Genomic DNA, 6,000 nt, shown 5'->3' with positions numbered 1-6,000 from the left:
GCGCGGGAGCCGCGTCCAGCCCGACCGAGCCGCCGTGACAGCCGCCTCAGGTGTTCCTGGGAGAACACAGCACAGCACATCCCCTGGCGCTGTAGCCGACAACCGGCAAGGTCCGACGGGGAGTACACGGGGTCGCTTCGACCTGGCAGGGGAAATACATCCCAAAGCAACACCAGTGACAGGAAAAAAATATTTTTAAAGAAACCAACTCAGTGCTTGAAAACCGCGCGGTTTAATGTCCAGCAACAGGTGGCTGAAGTTGCAGCGAGTTAACGGACGGGAACTCCCCAGAGCAGGGCAGTGGGACAGCCTTGCCTGGAGCAGAGCTTCAGAGCCCTGACCTGAAGGAAGGGGACCGGGGACCGTGCTCCGGCGCCGGCGCCGCCTCTACCTCCTCCCGCGCTGTCCAGGCCACCGCCTACAAGTCCCATCATGCCCCGCGCCGTCGCGGCCGCTGCCGTCGCGCCCCGTCCCCCCTCCCGCGCCGCTCCCCGCCCACTGCCGGCAGCGCACGCGCAGCGGGGGCGGCGTCCGGGGCAAGTCTCCCCAATGTAAGATGGTGGCCGGGCTGGCAGCGGAGCGCCCCGAGCTCGGAGATCGCCCGTCCCTCGCGTAAAGGTCGTCGGAGCAGCCGCCCGAGTACCCGGCTGGCCGTCGCTGCACGTCCCGCCCCAGGAGCGCCGCTGCGGGTTTCTCCCCTCCGCTTCTCTCTCTCTTTCCTCGTCGCCTCTCTCCTTCCCTCCCCACCCTTCTCCTTTTCCCCTCGCCTCCTTTCCCGCACGCTCACTCACTCGCCCACCCGCCTGGCCGCCCCCGCCGCGCCGGGCAGCCTGAGAGGGAGAGACGCGCACACGCACCGCGGGCCGGGCAGGCAGGAGGAAGGCGGGTGAGTGCGAGCTGAAGGCCGGGCCGGGGAGGGAAGGAAGGAGGGAGGGAAGGAGAGGCGAGGAGGAGGCGGGGGGGAGCCGGGCCGCTCTGACTACGAGAGCGCCGAGGCTTCGCTGGGACGGCGCAGGCCGCAGCCCACCCGCCGGTGCAGCCCCGGCGACGGGGGGACGCGCGGGCCGCTGCCGTGCGCCGAGGGCACCGGGCCGGGAGGGGAGGGTGCGGGGGCGAGCGGGCGGCTCCTCCTGCCCGGGGGGCGCCGGGGAAGGGGCTCCCTCCGTGCCGCTGCCCGGAGGAGGCTGTATTTATTCCTCCTCGCCCCCCCCCCCCCCCCCCCCCCCCCGGCGCGGGGAAGCCCTTGGGCCGGGCCGAGCCACCGGCCGGGGCGGCGGAGGGACGGTGGCCCCGGAACCGCTTGCCTCTGCCGGGGCAGGCCGGCGCAGCCAGGCGCGGGCATCGCGGCGTGATTCACTTAGAATTTGCGTGGAAATTTCCTCTGTCCCCTTCTTCCTCTTCCCCGGAGCCAGGCTCCATTTCTTCTTGTGATATGCACTTTTTTCCTGAGGGAGAGGCAAACAGATGGTGAATGGCAGCCTCTTAATTTTGGTGTTATTTTGGACAGTCCGTGCAACCTCCTGAGATTTGTCTGTCAGTAAAATAACCGGTATGTAACTTTCTGTCTTCTGCTTGCAAAATCCTAGAAGCTCTTTCCATTTTGTGCGTTAGCAGAAACAAATGACAAGGCTGTGTAGGGGTGCTCATCCTACATCTAGCGATGGTCCTACAGCTCTACCTGCCAGTTTAAAAGTGAGCTGCCTGTGCCTTCGTCTGTACAATAAAGGGGAGGGAAAATACACTAGATAATTACCTTAAAATGCTTTGTTACCATACCAGAAAGGGTTTAATTGTCCGTGGCTTGTATGCTTCTGTCAGTGTGGTAATACCAAGTATGTCGTTCACAGGGGAAGCAATTCTCTCCAGAGCATATGTTAATGTAAGCAAAACCTATCAGCTAGTTAAAGCTGTGGAAACTCTGGACCTGCAGATGTTGGCTTACTCCTTTCCAAAAGTTTTAGAAGTTAATGTTGGCCAGTCACATGTTTACTGAGCCTGTACAGGTTTCTAACTCACTGTGTTTTAACTGTCTGTATTTTGGTTTAGTTTTGAAATGTCTTGACTTGAACATCCCTGTACTTTGACTTCATACTCATGTAAACATGGTGTCTGGCACTAACAGAAGAGCACTCACACTGAAAGATGAATACGTAGAAGAATGAAATTTTTTCTAGCCCCTTTTACTGCTTAAAAAGGAAAGGGAAAAAATAAAATACAGGCTTATGAAGAGCAGGGAATAAAAGAGCTGTTTGACTCAAGAGGGAGAATTAGCTTCAGATGGCTTACAAATAGTCAAATATACTGCTAGTTTCTTAACTATGTAATAGTTGTAATTATGTGATCTAACTTGTGGTCTAGGATTCAGCTGTGCTGCACCTTAGGCTTTTGGAATTCTGTGATAGAGTTTCCATTTCATAAACAAGATGAACACATGCAAGTGTTTAGAAATGCTTGGCAGCTGAACTTGACTGAATTGCTTACTAAATTCATTTTAGGGGAAAAGATTGTTTTGGAAAGGGGGAGTACAGTGATAAAATTGTCTTCTTTTGACTTGCATGTTTTTTCAGGTGCCTCTTCGTTAGCTTTTAAAATTATGGGTGTTGGAGGATCCTAACAGCTTTTCTCTTTACAGAGAAAAGGTGGTGAGTGTCTGTCAGGAATAGTGCTCTACTGGTTTCTTGGTACCTCAGAAAGTTTAAGAACATCCTTAGAGTGCCCACTAAATAAAAAGCTTGTGTTAAAAAAGCTGGTGAGAGAGGATAGACAAGTACGTGGCTTTTAAAATGTAATTAAAAATTATCTTTATGTAGAAATACATGTTTTCCTTCATGGCTGTTGTTCATAAAAGTTAGGATATTCTTTGTAAGTTAAATGTTTTAAAATTGCTCTGACCAAGATCCTAAGTATGGGCCCTGAAGGCTTAACTCTGGCAACTATTTCTCAGAATTTCACCTGCCTCTTTGAAATAAATGAGATTATTTCAAATAGACTGCTCTGTAAGCACAGGTAACTGTTAAGTGGCTGATCACAGATTGCATCTTGGGCCTTGGTTGCTTTGGTTAGATGAGGCTGATCTATAGGCCTTAACACATGCTGAAAGGAAATCACTTGCTCAGCAAGACTGCTAGGGTCAAGAGTTCCTAAACTTTCACATGGTGAGTAGTGCCTTAGGTTGTACATACCACCTCTTGTCCTACTTGCAGTTATGCTGTATTGCTGAGCTAACTTGAGTAAGTGCATATGTGAAAGACTGCATAGCTTACCTTGCTTCAGTGTCCTGAAAGCTTTCTCTCTTTAAAGATGTTCATGCTTTCTTTTTTTTTTTTTTTCAGTGTGTCTTTCTACCTGCTTAGTCACCTTTTTATTGGATGGAAACAGTGTGAGGAGGTAGAGCTTTATGGATAAATAGATCCCCCATCCCTCTGGGCCCCCCTCTTTTGTTTCTTGGAGAGTAGTCTATGAATTTATTCCTTTCAGGAGATTGGTTAACATTTGTTAACATTTTAACAGCTGTAAACACTTTCCAGACTTGGGAAAATTAAGTACAGCAGCAAATGGTTTGGCATGGCTTGAGCTGCTGCTCAGACCTGGTTCTTCCTGTGAGTAAACTGGGAGGGCAATGCAAGTGTCTAGCAGGAAATAGGAATATTACTTCTCTAAGTAAAAGCATGTATGTGTTTTTCTGTTAGATTGTTTGGATCAATTAGGTGTATGTTTTTATCAAACTGGGTTTTCTTCTGTCACACCAGAAACTTTGATGTGCTTGGTTTTGTCAGATGGTATTTTTCTTGTATGACTTTGAAAAAGGAATCTTCATAATTTCCTTATTTAAAAATTGTATCCAAGATTATACAAACTCAGTGAGAATTTAGAATACATGTTTTTGACTTCTGGTTAGTTGTTATTAGGCCAAAAGCCCAAAAGGAAGAATTGGTGTTTAAGATAGTGATTTCCATATAGAACTAAGATCAAGTAAGTTTTGTGGTGATATGTTTAACTTCATTTCCTTCCGCTTGGCTCTTCTGGGAGCATGACAACTCCAAGGTATTTCTAGGAGGAGTCTATCATCATTTAAATGGAGCTTGCAAGTGTTTTTGAAACACATATGTACAAAACAAGATATTCATAAATCTCATGCATGTGCTTTTAACAACTTCAGGAAGCCTGCATCCGAAGCTATCAAGCCAAGTGCAGGCGAAGGGAATGGCACTTCTCATCCTTTTCTGTGCATCCTGAAAGCTATGTACTGTTTGTATTCTGGAGCAGAATATCTTAGTGTTGGTTTCATAATGATTAATAAGTCGTTTGTGTATTTTTATTAAGGTATTTCATCTGTTGCTGGTTTTCAAATTGGGGAAAGATAGATTTGGATCGGCATAAGGGGGTTTTTTTTATCCTTTAGTCACTGAGTTAAAGGTGGATGTAGAGATCGAGCAAACATGCTACTGAACTTGGTGGAAAGGGAGCTTGGATCTTTGCTAAGGCTTGTTCTCTGATCAATGCTGTCTGATTTTGATCTGGTTCTGTCCTCTTGCAAGGGAAGAAGGGAAAATTTCATTGGCCTGTGAGTAGCTTTCTAACATACTGTAATCCCAGCATTTGTTTTTTCTAGCTCACTGTTGTCTTGAGAGCAACAGATGCCTAATATTAAGTGGGTTTCAACTGACTACAAAATCTGATGTAAAGTAATTGTACTTCTGCATATCTTGGTTGTGAGATGGAGGGTCCCTTTTTGTAGTGCAGGTTCTTGTACTGTCCCTTTCTGGGCTTTGAGTATTTTACTTTTCACAGCTTAGCAGTCTTTTTTGCTGGAAGGTGATACTGCAATATTTTGTATTTGATTGCAGATATGAATTATTAGCACTAGAAATTTGGGGTGGTGTTAGTGTTGTTGGGGTTTGGTTTTTTTGTTTTCCTTTTTCAAAACAAATTAAGTGAAAGAAGCTGCAAAATTGGCAGCACACTTCTGTCTTCACTTCTAATGAGTTCTTCAAGTTCAGAACAGAATCACACGAGCTTTGTAGGGATGGCCAAAAAATGTGATAGGCACGTGTACCGTGATTTTCAAGTAGTGCTTCATCCCAGGTTTTACTTTGGCCTATTTTTAGGCCTTTTTTGTGGCTGAGTGCTTATGTTTCAGACTACTGAGGCCTAATCTTTTCCTTGCTTAACAGAAAGGGCATTTATTTTTTTCCTAGTGTGGATGTTCTTAAATGTTCTCTTCCACATAAGATTTGATATGCAAGAGTAGTAACTAGAAGGGTAGCAATCTTACTCCTTGTAGGATAGGAAGACTTGCTAACAATTTTCCAGGTTAATTTGTTTCAGGAGCACTGAATTCAACAGATGAGATTTACTTGAAAGCAGGCTTCATGTTATGTTTTGGTTTAAAGTTTCTTTCACCAGTATAGATTTAATGTGGATCCTGTTTGAATAGTGTATATTAATTTTAAATTGCAAGGTACATGAGCTAAGACACCTCAAGTGTGAAATACTGTATTTACAGGTGGAGTAGTTTTCTTCTAAACCTGTCTTTTATTACATGTTACAGTAAATTGCCATCTTAAAACCCCAGCATTTGAGTTGCAGGACTGGAAGGAAGTAATTATATTTATATGTGCTTTGGAACTGCCTACCTGAGGGAGTTTGTGATAGAAGTTTTGATGAAGGTTATGTCCCAGGTAGGTAAGTGTGTGGTGGCTCTTGTTCAGAGTTTTTCTACTGCAGCCTAGAAATATAGAAAAACAGGATAGGGAAGAAGTATGTAGCAATGATCACTAGATGTGGGGAGAAAGTGTTCAGCTTTTTTTTCCTTTCTCTGTCTTCTCTCCAGATATAATGAATGAAGATAGGTATGTGTAGCTATAGCTGTGCCTGTCAGTTAAAGACCTAAAGCTTCTTTGTGATGTGTAGATGTTACCTTGGGCTGTTGGATATTGCAAAAATAGAAACTATTCCCTGTCTTTGAATAGCTCCTGCTTCATTACATGTGACTTTCTT

The 6,000-nt window shown here is 45.9% G+C and overlaps 1 protein-coding gene across 4 annotated transcripts in view; it reads left to right on the top strand.

The window, feature by feature from the left end:
- Positions 1–538: 538 nt before the first annotated feature.
- Positions 539–6,000, top strand: part of CNOT4 (CCR4-NOT transcription complex subunit 4) — a 78,110-nt gene continuing 72,648 nt past the window's right edge. For 3 of the 4 annotated variants that reach the window (XM_082281018.1, XM_082281015.1, XM_082281017.1), the window contains exon 1: positions 754–886. The gene's annotated coding sequence lies outside the window, so the exon portion shown is untranslated. Of the gene's footprint in view, positions 887–6,000 lie in introns of all 4 variants that reach the window. The other variant, XM_082281016.1, reaches the window with a different exon arrangement.

The sequence above is a fragment of the Coloeus monedula genome (assembly GCF_965178545.1).
Source record: "Coloeus monedula genome assembly, chromosome: 4".
Classification (NCBI taxonomy): Eukaryota; Metazoa; Chordata; class Aves; order Passeriformes; family Corvidae; genus Coloeus; species Coloeus monedula.
This window is presented reverse-complemented; position numbering and strand designations above follow the sequence as displayed.